Source organism: Chrysemys picta, chromosome 4 (genome assembly GCF_011386835.1).
Source record: "Chrysemys picta bellii isolate R12L10 chromosome 4, ASM1138683v2, whole genome shotgun sequence".
NCBI lineage: Eukaryota > Metazoa > Chordata > Testudines > Emydidae > Chrysemys > Chrysemys picta.
In genome coordinates, this window is record NC_088794.1 from 97,594,674 (window position 1) to 97,611,109 (window position 16,436).

General features: G+C 38.2%; 1 long non-coding RNA gene across 1 annotated transcript; it reads left to right on the forward strand.

Annotated features, from left to right (window-relative positions):
• Window positions 1-956: 956 nt before the first annotated feature.
• LOC122172322 (uncharacterized) lies at window positions 957-11,878 on the forward strand. Its single transcript, XR_006172521.2, has 3 exons — window positions 957-1,093; window positions 8,380-8,514; window positions 11,798-11,878. It is a non-coding gene; the product is annotated as an uncharacterized LOC122172322 (long non-coding RNA).
• Window positions 11,879-16,436: the final 4,558 nt, after the last annotated feature.

Genomic DNA, 16,436 nt, shown 5'->3' on the forward strand with positions numbered 1-16,436 from the left:
CCTGTATTTCAGCCTCTGATCTTTTATCTAAGTCGGCTGCTATTGTCATTTGCTGAAACCATAGCTAGCATATGGCAAAAAGTGCCCTTGGTAACGTCAATAAGATCACTCTTCAATTTTTCCATCCTCATCTCATTAATTTGTTCTTGGTACCAGCTGGAGTTCAGGCTATCCCCACAGCCTATCACATTTTCCTGGTTCCTTTTGACCTACTGTAGGCACCTCATCATTAACACCTCCCGGATCTTCCAGTTTAAAAACTGCACAATTTCGTTCTGGGAGAGTACTTGGAATAAGTGATGGAACATGTTAAAATTTTCATTGAACCAAATGGTGTTGCCAAATGTACAAACTGTTTCTTGTCTAAGTAGTACCCCCTTCATTGGCAAACTTGGTGAGGCAAGAACACTGGTCAGATGTGCTACTGGCTGTTCATCAAACATTCTTTTCTCTCTTAAGTCCATGCCCTGTGGTATGCTGAACAGTTCCAAATCTACAGGCGGGAGCTAAGAAGGGTGAGATATGGGCTCTGTGTGCAGATGGGGTAATGGAAATTTAAATCGTTTAGTGTTCACATTTTTGGAAAATATGCAAATACATTTCCAGACTAAGGGTAGGTCCTGCACCAGCTTTCTCTTTTGGTTATTTAACAAATAGCATCCAGAAACACTTGAATTTCTTTTCCATAGGTTCTGAGAAACTTTTGCCTCTTCATAATTTCTATTTTTTTAAATATAGCAAAAATATTTTAAATAAGCTCTAGCACCTTGTTATAGGACATTGAATATCTTCAGGGATTATTAATTGGATAACTGAAGGATTTTACTTTTGACTCCACCTCAGCTCAGTAATGAATGAAAACTGTTGCCATGGCTATTCAAAAAAAAAAAAAAAAAATGGAGCTCACAGTCCAATTGCCATTCGACAGTGATTATACCACAGTACCACCAACAAAGCTGACACTGTGTGGCACCTCTGTGTGCAGTCTCAGCAGAGAGGAGAAGGAGTGACTGGACATGGAGACTGAACTATCCTCTCATCCCTAAAAATGGCTCTTCCAGGTCAAAGTTAAGGTACATCAATATAATAATAAGTAAGTGATGCTTTTAGAACCCCCTGTCTTTGCTTGTACCTTCTCAGTGGATAAAAATAGAGGTCTTCACTTTCCAGAGCTATCAAACTTTTACTACTGCTAAATTAATTTTAAAATGATGTAAACAGGTTAGTAAACTTCTTCCATACCAGTGTTATATGGTATGATTACAATTCTGAAATTATCTGTAGATGTGAGTTCCTGTAATCCTGTTGGCAAGATAAATGACAAGAGGAGAAGAGTGATCTAGGCATTTAGATGAGCTGTAAATCTTCTCTTTCCACTTATATGACACTGTCATATTAGTCCTTCTGGCAGGTAAGAGAGCCTTTACCATCTCACTGGTGTCAGAATGAATATTGCCCATCCTGAACTTCAGATTAATATACATTTATGTGGGAATACCACCTCTTGCGAAGTGGGAAAAGGTAAAGATATTTTTTAGAAGAGGCCAGTTTACATATATAGTTTTGTATATATAATTGTACATACTTTTGTAAATGAGTCTGCAAAGCCCTTTCTTTGGGATTCCTTCTGGGTAGAAAGTTGGGTAATAAGTATTTTGGGCTAGATTCCGGTGTGTTCTGGCCCTTTGCCTCTCTTCGTGTGGGCGAGCTATCATCTGTAATGCTAAGGTCCTGCACTACCTGCCAATTGGCCCCAGCATAGGACTCATGTTGGTTGAGGAGAGGAGGTATGGTTAGAGTATACTCTTTAGGGACCATTGGCATCTGGTGTATGTTAGGACTACCATTCTGAGAGTTATGCTGGGGCCAGTGGAGATCCACTCTCATAATTTTAACTGGCTCCCTGACAGCCTCCGCTCTCTGTCGTGCTGAGCAGAAACACAGTGCTGCAGAAACTCTCAACCATCATATTAAATCATTAACTGAAGCTGCTTCTGTATTATTAATAACCAAAGAAGCTCAGGGTTCTAAATTAGACCCTTTCACAAAATCTGTTACAACTGTTTTGAAAAATATGGTTTTCCTTAAAGAACTTACTCCTTCTGCAAGAAGCATTTTTTCTAAGTCAGAGCTCCATTTATCTAGTGTGTCACGGAAGGGGGGGAAAAGGCAGCAAACAATGAGGGATGAAATGGTCAAATTCTAAAGAGAAGAAACACAAAGCATGAGACTCCTGAAAGCAGCTGTGCTTCTATTAAAATTCCTCAGTCACAGTGCAGATTTCTATATGGCTCTAAACCTCTCCAAGTACCCAGTTAATTATCATTGTAGCTAGGGAGAAGACTTTTGGAAATGTGCTGTTATTGTGGTTCACTTGGGCCAAGCCAGGGCAAGTCTTAGCTGATCTCTGACCCTTGAGGTTAAATGCTTGACCTCCTCAGCACAGAAGGGAGGCAAAGATACCAAGAGAGGCAATGGGCCAAATTCTGGTTTGAATTGCACCAGTTCAACAGCACTCTCTTGCCAGTGAAAGAGAGAGTAGAATTTGGTTTTCTGAGCTGACTTAAAAGAATGTGAGAGAGAAATCCACTTAACAGGGACAAGACCTTGTTTCCATTTGGATGATCATTTCAGCAGCCTGCTCTCTGTAACAAAAAGCTTTTGTGTAACTTAAATATCCCTTTCTGATATTTGTCCGTATTTTCTGCTGATGAGAAGTTTTATAACAGTACATAAAACATCAACTAATGCAATAGAAATAAAACCATATCTCAGCTTTCAAAAAAGTGTTTAGTTGGTAAAGGTACCTGATCAAGAAGTTTCTCATCCTGCTGACCAATCTGCTCCACTTAGTGGAAATGATGAGGTGACTTGAAACGTACAGCCATTTAATCAGTGTAGGGGACAGTCTGCTTGGAAACTTAAATTGTCATGAAAGCATAATACCAATGTTTTCCCCAGATAGCCCTCCTCACTATCAGATGCAAATGAAACTTCTGGCCTGTGTTTTGAACACCAGAGAGCATTTTGGGAGAGATTTGCATTCAAATGTGTTCTGCTCTGCTGTGAAGCCACCACATGTCAAGGGGGCAGAAAGGATGAGGCTGAAACTTTGGAAGGTAATTCTGCAAATTAAGGTTTGTTTTGAACATGCCACATGAACTTTAGTGTTCTGCGAGTCAGGCTGTTAAACTGTGCAAAGCATTCCTTAAGATGTATAGATACCCTCCCCAAAACATGTAGACCATCCTGCTTGCCCTTACGAAGTTTTCACTGTATAACTACAGTACCAGAATGCATGCTGAGAAGGACTTAATATCTGGCCATGTAAAAGTTCTTGGCACTCTTGGTGAGGGCAGTATAAGTATAGAAGAAAGGCAGAATTCAGATTGTAAGGGGTCAAGGATGGGTTTAGTGGTGAATCAAAGGTGGAAAACAGATGAGTTTTGTAGGAGTGAAAATCATTCAGGGTGGAAAAGTGGGATGATTTTGCCCCTCCCCATGGCTTTTAATTGGTCTTTATTCAGGGAATTTTCCATTGTGGTTAATAGGAGTTTTTTAAAAGCTGAATAAGGATTTCTGGATTTGGTTCTATGATTCTGCTTAATGTATTATGCTGATGAGCACAAACATCAATTTTATAGATTTTCTTTAACCATTCAGCAACAGATCTCATGCTGAAGTAGCTAGGGTGACTTGAAAATGAATGTTTGAAATTCTTCATCCACTTCCACTGGGGTTTTAAATGAAATATGGCTGATGTATTGAGAATGCTATATGACACCCAGCCCATAAGTCATCCATACTCTCTGTGTTGTTTTGTTGAAGTTGAAAGCTAGTACAAAACTGAATTGCCTTGAGGGGATATTTGTGCCGGGTCAATATGGAGGTGATTGGTGGGTCAGCATAAAGCAGAGGTTCATTGTACTGAATTTGGCTCAAAGCCATGTATTACAGATTTTATTTTCCACACTTGAGGATCTGCCAACCCTTAAATATTCTAAAGGCGGAAAAAGAAAATTTAAAAGAGAGTTTGTTGCGCTAACATTAGAGAATGGCACTTTCTCATGATATGGTGATCAGATTAATTCCTCAATTGGATATACAGTGTAGAACACTGAAAAGTAAAGTTTCTGTATAAGGCTACAGTGAGGGATTTTTCTATGTCTTTGGTATCCTTTATGGAAATTGCTTTACAATGCCTAGTGAAGGAATGCCTGACTCCTTTCAACTGTCTTCTTTATATACTGGGTGGTGCAGCAGTGGTTTTCCTGGTCAGCATTCTTACCCAGAATACTTCTTAGTTGTTAACTGCTACATAAGACAGCAAATTTAGCTACCAATGCATTAACTGGTTTAATAGAATTATTGTAAACCTCTAACTCTTTGTGACATGCAATTTCATCTGACTTATTTTTGTAGCAGGAGGTCACAGAATAGGGTGACCCGAAAGAAAGTGTGAAAAATTGGGACAGGGTGTGTGTGTGTGTGGGGGGGGGTAATAGGCACCTATATAAGAAAAAGCCCCAAATATCGGGACTGTCTCTATAAAATTGGGACATCTGGTCACCCTATCACAGAACCTCAGATGACTTAATAACTTTGCTTGCTGACAACAGCTTCACCTAAAAGTCTGGCCCTGCTGTTTGGTTATAAATAGTGCATCAGTGAACAGAGAGCAAACATTGTACTGTGAAATCCCTTGGTCCCTTTGCTCTATTGACACAATGATTAATTCTCTGTTTATAGAACATATTGTAATATCCATAGTGCACAAATATTTTTAATATTTTCCATGTGTTCTGAAGTACAAAGTTTTGCTTTGGCTATGCCTTGCTTCTTCACTTGGCTTTGCTAAGATTTTAAAAACATCTTTCTGTTTGTACGTGTCTTTACATACTCTTTGGGGATGTTGATTCCTAAGATTGCATGTCCCCAGTAAACATTTTGGAAAATATTCTATAACTGTAAGAGTATGCATTCAATCTAATATCAAAAGATATGAGATGATCTAATTTTATTGCTACTTTTCATATTTTCCCTGAAATTAACATGGGTCAAGATCCACTCAGAACAAGACTGAGACCACTGAACTCATTCCACACAGGCCATTAAATGCTAACCACTGTCAGAGTGCTTCTTCGAAACGCTTATAGCATGAGCAGCCATAGTGCAAGTTTCCTCAAAATGATCATTTCCCCATATCAGGACAATTTTCTTCATCTCTCTCTTCCTTTTTCTTCTCTCTTTCTCTGTTTGTCAGTCTGAAAGTATGTGCACAAATGCCCTTTCTGGAGCTTGCTATCAGTCTAAAACTTTGGAGCCAATAAACAATTTAAAAAAATACCATTTTAAATACACAAACTAAAATAACATTGTGCCCTCAATCTGAAATTAGTTACTATTGCTAAGGAAAATATTGTACACATCTGATTAACTCAAAGATGACTTTTAGCTATTATTGTTTGACCTCATTTTGACACACTTTCTCAATTTTGATCATATATAATGCCCAAAGATCAACAGTTTGTGAATTTCAGGTTGTTTCTCAGTTGGCATTCATAATACAGGAGAACATATGATGCAACCAAGCATTGTTTTTTATTTGTTTATTTTCCTGATTTTTAAATTAAAAACAAGGACATATACAAAATCCTTTTTTTTAATCACATATCTTCATTTAAACACTAAACTAGAGGACAAATATATATTTGTTGCCAATTATTCATGGAAAGCAGAAGACTAGAAAAATTTCATATTTTTCTCATTGAGTGAGCAAGGTGTATAAATATAGTCTTACTGCCATCACTAAAGTTTCCTTTTTAAAATGGTGCTATTAAAATTTTATATGAACTTTTCTATCACTGTTTTATAAGGGCACATACAATAAATATCAAGAAAGTTCACAGCAGTGAGGTTGATTCAGATGAAGGGCACAAGAGACCATCAAATGATAGTTCACTCCCAAAAGAGCATTTCAAAACAGATCATCTTTGATTTTTAAGAACCTGAAGAGATTTGGAAATTCCCGTGTGACTAGCACCCACATTTTGGATGCTATCCAAACTACAGAACTGTATTTTGTTATGAAAAACTGTCCTGAACATCTCATTAGGGCAGACTTTCCAGTGACAAAACTTCTTTCTTTAGGTATATTGGTACTTTCCGTTTAAAGTCCCACCTGGAGTTAAGAAGTGCTTACAGAATCTTGCAAAAACGTGAGGAAAGTAAACCACATTGTTTTTCAAATCTCAGAAAAGGTTCCACTGGGATTCAGTCTGAGTTTTGGGTGAAGGTTCATTTTGTTTATTTTTTTATTTGAATTGGTCCACCCAGCTGTTCAACATTGATACCGATTTATCATTTCAGTTTGTGGAAAAAGGGTGGGGAATTGTGGTCTAGAGCTGAGATGAAAGGCACCACCAGGAAGCAGTTGCCTTTGATTAGTGGGTTTGCCTCTAGCCCTGTGACTTGATTAGATAGACCAAAGCTCAAGAATATACAAACCTAGCCTTCTGAGGCCAAGGGTCTCAGTAAAGTTGCCAGCTGTGTCAGCTGTCCCCATCCTTTGAAAAGGAAATCTTTTTTATGTCTGGTTCTATTTGTTTTTGTTTGTGTAATTAACTATCCTTATTTTGAAAGTCTCCATCAGAAGTCTTAGAACTCTGTTAATCACAGTGTACCTAACCCTGTACCAGCATACAATTTCAAGTTCAAATTATGCAATGAACCTTAAACCTGAAGAAAATCTTCAGCCAAGTCATGATTGCACTCCACATCAAAGGTAGTTTTATTGCTGCTGTTAATAACAGCAATAGTAGTAATAAAATTACTATTATTCTAATTATTATCTTTATTGTTTTGTATTACCATAGCACTTAGGACCCCTACTCATTGACTGTTCTAGGCCCTGTATGCTCACAGAACAAAAAGCATAAGACAAGAAACAACAGATGGATACACATAGTTAGACAGGGGAGTACAAGGAAACAGTGAGACAACAACGGTCAGCATGACTGGCAGTGTTTGCAACACATCAGCAGCCAAACCATTGTCAAGTTTATTGTGGGCAGCACACCACAAGTTTATTGTGGGATCATTTTAAGGAGAGATTTGAAGGTGGATAATGAGGTAGTTTTGAAGATGTTTACAGGTAGCTCCTCCCAAGCATGAGAGGCAGCATGGAAGAAAACATGAAGGTGCTTGTTTGAAAATTTAACAAGTGGGCAATGGAGGCTGGCCTCATGGGCTGATCAGAGATGGGAGTCAGTATTTCAATAGTGAATGAGAGTTGATAGGTAGGGGAGAATAGGTGATGAATGGCCTTGAATGTAGGATGACTAGATAGCAAGTATGAAAAATCAAGACAGAGTGTGTGTGGGAGGGGGTGGGGGTGGGGGGAAGAGTAATTGGCACCTATATAAGAAAAATCCCCGAATATCAGGACTGTCCCTATAAAATCGGGACATCTGGTCACCCTACTTGAATGTGAAGACAAGAAACTTATGTTTGATGCAATAGAGAAGGGAGAGCCAGCGGAGGGATTCAAAGAGAGCGATGATGTGATCAAAGCGATGGGCTAGGAGAATAATTGCAACAGCATTCTGAATGGATATGATTAGGGTAAGATTGCATTTGTCAAGGTCAGAGAAAAGGATGTTGCAATAATTGAGATGTGAGATTATGAGAGTTTGTTCTCTGTTTGTGAGCCAGTAGTGGTTTGTTTAAAAAAACAATTGTCTGTAAATTGGTCAACTACACTTTTTGTGATCTATTTTTTCTACGTGGTTAACCTTTATCTGTTGAGGATGCTATTTGTAATGCATTTGGAAGATCATATAGATTTGTTGGGATACATCAGATAAGACCATTAGACCCACTTCTAGATCTGATTAACCCCATGTGAGAGTGACCATATGTTTCCTTTTGACTTAATATGGTATAGTTTATCCTGGTCCTTGAGAGGACGATTGAAACTCTTTTCAATTAGAGAATGATGAATAACAAATTTCCAGTAAGAATTTTTGGATAATAATAAGTCATGCTATAATCTGCAAAAGCTATACAAACGTTCTCATAAATACCTGCTGATTGTCCCAATATTCATGAGCAATCAACACTAGCATACTGGGCCCAGGAATTGGATTCATGAGTCCATTCACAAACCCAGATTTTTAATTATTTAACCTACTCTAGGGCCTTTCCATGACTACAGTTTTAAGCCAGTGTAATGCTGTTAAATCAATGGGCTCACACTGGTGTAAAAGTGGAGTATCACAGTGGTGAATCAGGATCCTCCTATGGTAGCTTTTTACTAATTTTACTTTAGCCCACTATTTTGTCTGTGACTAAAAATACTTTGTGTGCCTTTACTGACAGCATACTCTGTGTACTTAGAGGATGTGGAGCCTCCTTGAAGTACAGATGAGCTGCACAATTCTCTGTGGCAACATGAGGATGTGTGACATAAGGCCACGGAGGTACTGCTGTTCTATCCAGAGTGCACTGAAGGAGGTAAGATATTGACTAGTAAGGAAACCATTAGTATTTAAGTATTAAAACCTCTACTTTAAAAAAAAAAAAGGTACGGCTCTTACCACAACTGTGTTGGGCTGATATTATTAACTTTAATTGACTGCATATATCATTTAGCATTTTATTCTTCAGTCCAATTTCCCTTGGGGAAGTTATCTGGCTGAACAAAACAGAAAGAGAATGGAAATTGGTTGTTGCCAATACGGCTCTAAAACACTCCTTATACTCCACCCTGAGAAAAGGCTGCTTTCATTAATCACTGGAGGAAAAAGATAGTGGAATCATTACAGGGTCCAAAACCTTTCCAAGTTCATTCAAGGAAGCTTTGCCCTAAATAGGGCTTGGGTCATACTAATTCAACTGAAAAAACAAAACAAGCTACCACAATTGTGTGCACTGTCCTTGCATCTGTTTTAGCGTTTCAAAGCCAAATTTTCTATAGAGTTCTTAGGACAGAGATTCCACAGCTTAAGGTTAAGTCTTTATCAGAAGATGCCCAAGCATAAGAGTGTATCTCATTCCATAACCACATTAATAGTATACTACCTATGATTAATGTTTACATTTGTGGAATAAATATGAACTTGACTCTTCTGAATTTTGTAAACAAGAGTTAGATTAATAGCTATTAAGGCCAGAAAGGACCATTATGATAATCTAGTCAGAGTACCGTTGCATTTGCAACCTGACTGGTGCACTCTACCATTTCAGAAAAATAACTCCTCTGGGAGCACAAATAACCAAAATGTTTTGCATTCACCGAACCATAGACAATCACAATAAATCCACATTTTACTCATCAGTAGTTTTCCTAAGCTGTGTATGACTGTATAATATATACTTTGTACTTTTCTTTCTAGTGGTTGAGCTTGTTCTTAATGTTATTGGCTGAAAAAAAATAGATAATTGAACAAATATCCCACTTCTGTGGTAAAAATCTAGGACCCGTTGAAAATAATAGCAAAACTCTCATCAACTTCAATAAGGCTAGGATTTTACCCCAATATCCCTCATGTGAAACTGGACATACACTAACATGCACTTATATTATTAAAGGAAAATATAAAGTGTGTTTATTGTGAAGTCTTGCTGAACAAATCAAATTACCAGTATTTGGGCTATTTTGTCAGTAATAGAGAGATTGCTGTTAGTTCCAGTTTTTAATCTTTTAAATGTGTTCTTTGGTCACAGGATTATAAATTTCACAGTATGCATAGGGAAAGACTTGTTTAGCCATTTGACAGGTCCAGCTGTGTCTTTTAGAATTAGTGTTATTGGAAAGATTTCAGAGTGGTAGCCATGATAGTCTATATCAGCAAAAACATTGAGGAGTCCTCGTGGCGCCTTAGAGACTAATATACCAATGTGATATGTGCCATCATGTGCCATCAATGCCACTCTGCCATGTACACTGACCATACCAGACAGTCTCTACACAAAAGAATAAATAGACACAAATCTGACATCAAGAATTATAACATTCAAAAACCAGTCGGAGAACACTTCAATCTCTCTGGACACTCAATAACAGACTTAAAGGTGGCAATTCTTCAACAACAAAAACTTCAAAAACAGACTCCAACGAGAAACTGAAGAACTGGAATTAATTTACAAACTGGACACTGTGACGGGTTGGACCACAGAAACCCCTTTGGGACTGCCACCTGATGTGCTGGGACTACCTCTGAGCCGGTTTTCCCTGGCAGCTTGGGACTTCAGTAACTTACCTTATTTGAGCCAGACACGCCTGCCTGCTAAAAACACAGACTCAGGTTTGAGCCACATCCCCCAACAGCTGCAGGTTTAACTGAAAACAGCTTATACAGGGTAAACTCATAAATTGTTCGCCCTCTATAACACTGATAGAGAGAGATGCACAGCTGTTTACTCTCCCAGGTATTAATACTTACTCTGGGTTAATTAATAAGTAAAAAGTGATTTTATTAAATACAAAAATTAGGATCTAAGTGGTTTCAAGTAATAAGAGACAGAACAAAGTGAATTACCAAGCAAAATAAAATTAAACACACAAGTCTAAGCCTAATACAGTAAGAAACTAAAATGCAGGTAAATCTCACCCTCAGAGATGTTCCAATAAGCTTCTTTGACAGACTAGACTTCCTCCTAGTCTGGGTCCAGCAATCACTCACACCCCTGTAGTTACTGTCCTTTGTTCCAGTTTCTTTCAGTCATCTCCTTGGGGTGGAGAGGCAATCTTTTGTGCCAGCTGAAGACAAAATGGAGGGATTTCCCAGGGCTTTATATAGTCTCTCTCTTGTGGGTGGAAACCCTCTGTGTTTTCCTATGCAGCACCACAGCTACAAGATGGAGTTTTGTAGTCACATGGGCAAGTCAAATGTCCATGCATGACTCAGTTCTTTACAGGCTGACGCCATGGTTCACATGTTAGCCGGTTCCCAGGAAAGCTCAGATGTGGATTGACGTCCATCAAAGTCCATTGTCAGCTTAAGTGGTTCTTGATTGGGCACTTACTGAGAATAGTCTTTTCTCAAGAAGCTGACCAAATGCTTTACTGAGGCTACTTAAAATCAAACAAGTACATAGCCAATATTCATAACTTCGAATAAAAAAATGATACATGCATACAAATAGGATGAATATATTCAGTAGATCATAACCTTTCCAGAGATATGTTACATGGCATATCTAGCATATTTTTATAAAGCATTATGGGTTGCAGCATCACAGACACCATCAAATTAGTCCTGAAAAAAGACTGGGAGTGGATGGGTCACTACAAAAACTAATTTCCCCCTGCTGATACTCACACCTTCTTGTCAACTGTTTGAAATGGGCCACCTTGATTACATTGGCCTCATTAGCACTACAAAAGTGATTTCCACCCCTTCTTGTCAACTGTTGAGAATAGCCCACTTCCACCTGAATTGAATTGGCTCGTTAGCACTGACCCCCCCCACACACACACACACTTGGTAAGGCAACGCCCATCTTTTCATATGCTGTGTATTTATACCTCCCTACTGTATTTTCCACTCCATACATCTGATGAAGTGGGTTTTAGCCCATGAAAGCTTATGCCCAAATAAATTTGTTAGTCTCTAAGGTGCCACAAGGACTCCTCGTTGTTTTTGTAATTGGAAAACAGCACTATATGCATTCCCACAAAAGTTTGCCCAACTCCCCACTTCTGCCAAATATAAAGTTAATATCAGATGGTGCTTGAGGGAATGAAGTATTAATCTTCCCTATTTTTTATTTTATTTTATTTTTTTGCATTTAGCCAGATGAAGAGTTTCTCCAGTAAATAATTATAGCCCAGTGATTGACTTTGCCTTTCCAGTTTACCCATTCCTCATAAAGGTAAGACAATGGAAGATGTTTGTACAAGCATGTCATGCATATTTTACTAATGTATGGAAATATGTGGCCCATTTCTCCATCTCATTAGTGTTTACTCTGGGGCAAATCCTTTGACTTCAAGTGAGTTCCTCCTGATTTACCACTTCGAGGAGTATCAGACTCGTGTTCTGAATAATACATGATAAATTGTAAGAATATAGAACATTGTAGTTGTAAGAAAAGCCTACTTAATGACCAGCCAGTCAACTGTGCAACTTCACATTAAAGGGTAATACTCAAGGCAGTTGAGATCAAGTCACTAAACAGAGCAAATGTATGTCCCCAATGTAAGAGTAAGTATAAATGCTTGGTGTTTGTTATATGAAATGTTGCAGGCACTTTACTACAGGAGATCTCACCTGGTAAAGTTAGATTTAACAGTAAAGTGATAATGTTGTGACAAATTCATAGGCAATTAGATACCAAGGTAGAACATTGTGGCCTATGACGACATGGAGGGTGGGATGCATGTGAGGATAGGATTTTATGTGGCACAGTAGGACATATGGAAAATGTATCATGGCTTATCTTTTAACTTGATCATTCCAAGCCCTTTGAGAGTCTTCAAATGCACTGATTAACCACAAGATTTCTGATCTGATACATATGTATGAATTGATTTGTAATCAGAATATATAAAGAAATTGAGTGATACTGTAACACCGACAGACCCTGGTTGTCAGTGGGTGGGATTGAACCTGGGACCTTTGTGCATGAGACTCTACTGCATGAGCTAAAAGCCAACTGGCTATTACCTAAGGCTCTAGAGAAGACTCATTAATCTCTCTCCCTCCCCCAACCCCAACTCCAGTGGTCTCGGTGCCATTAGATAGGACAGAACACCACACCCAGGAGGTGTGTGGGTTACAATACTGCTTATGTCCATTACCTTTTGTGCTGCATAATCTTTCCTATACTGGCCCTTATTGGTACTGTTAACTACATCATTCCTTTAGGTAGTGACTGTCTAGACCAGGATTTTTGTTAAAAACTTCTTACATTTAAGCTCATGCTAATTTTTCATCATCTATTGTAGCGACCAGCAATTCTCAAACACCCAGTACCCTAGTACCAATACACAAATACTTATGCCTCAGTGTTCTTTAGCCCTTAGCCACTGTTATGAGTTGGTCTGAGTCATTGTCATGCTCTAAATTTAAAATTGTGGTTATTCTTGTTACTATTTACTACAGAACTGCACTTTGCCTTTGGGAAGATGTGCCATTTCTCAGGTTGATACTATAAGTACAAACAGTATTCTAGGTGAGGTCTAATTCCTCCAGTCATGCTACCTAGTAAGTGTTCTCTTTGTGGTTTTTCTTCTTTTGAGCTCCCAGTGCTAGCTGCTGTCTTAGAACAACTGAAAACTTGTTACTAAATGAAAAATCTTCTTGTTAAAACAGTGGCATTTGAATGAATAAAGCACATTGGCACTGTTGCCCTGGTGCCTAACTTGTAGGCAGAGATAAGAAAATAAATATAGTTGCTTTTTCAATAACTACATATTTTCCAAAAAATCCCCCTCCTCTGCCCTATAAATCAAGCATGTCACTGAAGGGAGAGAGGATTCTAGTATTCTAGTCCAAACCTAGCTTTGTGTGTGGATCCCATGCAATGCTGCAATGTCTTTTGACTGTTGTCCTTTTGCAATGTGGGTTTTTCATTATCAGCATTCACAGACAGTAGTAATTCAAGGGATCAAACCTAATCAAGCACAGCTCTGAAATGCACTCACCATCTTCCTTTTAGTGACTCTGAATGTACTGCTCTTGTGAGCAACAGTGAAGTGATTTTGGTGCAGTGATTCATTCAACAGAAGCAAATTCTTTGCCATCTCAAATGCTGAGTCCTCTGAGAAACATCAGTAAGCTATGCAAAAAAACAGTTGCTGATGTATTTGAAGGTTTGCTATTTTCCATGAAACTTTAATATTTTCAAAAAATTAAACTTTCTTCTGCCTTCTCCTGCAAAATTTGCTATAATAGATTCATTCTCCAGTCAAGATTTCATTCCATCGAAATGTCTCCTTTCTGGCTGTGTGATACATTATTTGCTGTACTCACTAATTAAGTGTCATCTGCAAACTTGGAAGTCTATGCTTTCCACATCACTATACAAGTTATATTTGTGTAAATATTTCAAAGCTGGACCTCTAACATAGACTCCTGTCATACTCCACTAATAACATTTTAGCTTGAATACTTTCCATTTATGATTATTCTACATTTCCTACTCATGTAGCCAAATTTTGTTAAACACACCAGTTTTCTTTCTATCCCATGACCTGAATGACAGATGAAAGTCATGAATCATTTAGGTTTACTATATAATATTTTCTGCTCATGTAAGTGTATCCTTTGAAGGTGAACATGTACTGCCATATTTTTGAAAAGGGTATGTATTACTTTGCCAAGATATACAATTAAGCTGTACAACCTGAAATTTAATTGTTTCCATCTATTGTTATGTTTAACAAGCTCCCTGCTTATATCTTTTTCTTGCAGCTATTTCAGGTTGAAGTTCTTTCCATATTACTTAATCAGATCTGCCTGTGCATATGTGTATATGTATAAGAGCATGCTTCCAGATTTAAAGACACCATTTGGAGCAAGTACAGCAAAGTTTTTTTTCTAGGAAGATCCCTGTTCATAGTAAACTGTATTTTCAAAATTTCGGATTGTAAAACTAATCCCCAGTGAGGGCTGAGTAGTTCAGTTGCTTGGCTACAATCCTGGAAGCTGTGGGTTTGAGTCTTGCTCAATCTCACACAGAAAGGCTGTCTCTAGTCCATTCAGCTGCAAATGGGTATATGATCTGTTGGGTTAGGGGAGTCAAAGATGGTTGGGCATGGTGTTAGCCACATCACTCCTTTGTGTACTGTTGGCTATGGAAATTGACATGACACATCAGCTGAATATAGGGTGGGCTTTTGACTTTGAAGAATAACCCCCAGCTCCTCTAAAACCAAGTTTAGTGGAGATATTACCATTCATACCAGCTGAGGATCTGGCCCATACGTTTTTTCTTTTCAGCTTCTCCAAGAATGTGTACATTCTTACTGAGCAAAATTGCCCCCAAATGAATGCAGTATTACAGTTGGGGGCTTTTCTTGTTTATACCACTTTTTCTTGTATTGCAGTTTAGGAATGTTTTGGTGTTCCTAGCTACAATTTAACAATGCCTTTCTATTTTCATATTACTGCTAACGTAAATCTCTAACTCCATTTTCTTATTTTGAACCAGACACATTAGTTCTTATAGAGGAGCAATGCATAGTGATCAAAAATCATAAATCATAGGTTTGAACTTACACATTTGTGCATCAGTGAATATATTTCTGAGAGTTGTGCATATACATATGCATTATACATTGACTAAAGAGTCCAGCAAGCAGAGCACAAAGAAAATATTATAAAATCAACATATTTTTGACAGAACCTTATGAAGCAAGGGCTGCAGATGAAGTTTACTTAGGCCATTTAATAAGTTCAGTCTATATTAATCACAAAAAATTCTTATGCCCAAAATGGATGAATCAAATAGCTATTTGTCATAAAATATATTTTATTAAACAAAAACAAGTTACTAGAAATGCCTCAAATACTTTCTCAAGGACACACTGCAAAAGGAACACAGATTTAATTATTTTCCCGCAATAAGATTTGTTTACACTTCTAAGGTCAGTTTCCATTAGAATGCTTGGTAATTTCATTTTAGCCAAAAAATAGCAACCACTATTGATAGGAAGACAGCAGATTATTTTTATGATGGGCTGGCTATCTGAAGACTGGATGAAAGGTAAAGTGACTCTTTGTTCTTCTAGTAATAAAATAATGTTATTGCTAAACACTGGGAGGTTAAGTGTTGCTCTATATTCACACCTAATATTATTTTGAGTTACTGAGGTGTTTGCATGAAATATGCTTTCTTTAGCAATTTTTTTATCTGCAAAAAATACAGTAACATTCCCTTCAATATCATTATCATAGAATATCAGGGTTGGAAGGGACCTCAGGAGGTCATCTAGTCTAGCCCCCTGCTCAAAGCAGGACCAATCCCCAACTAAATCATCCCAGCCAGGGCTCTGTTAGAAACCTCTAAGGAACGAGATTCCACCACCTCCCTAGGTAACCTATTCCAGTGCTTCACCACTCTCCTAGTGAAAAAGTTTTTCCTAATATCCAACCTAAACCTCCCCCACTCCAACTTGAGACCGTTACTCCTTGTTCTGTCATCAGGTATCACTGAGAACAGTCTAGATCCATCCTCCTTGGACCCCCCCTTTCAGATAGTTGAAAGCAGCTATCAAATCCCCCCTCATTCTTCTCTTCTGCATACTAAACAATCCCAGTTCCCTCAGCCTCTCCTCATAAGTCATTGCTCCAGCCCCCTAATAATTTTTGTTGCCCTCCGCTGGACTCTTTCCAATTTTTCCAGTTTTTAGTGTGGGGCCCAAAACTGGATACAGTTCTCCAGATGCGGCCTCACCAATGTTGAATAGAGGGGAATGATCATGTCCC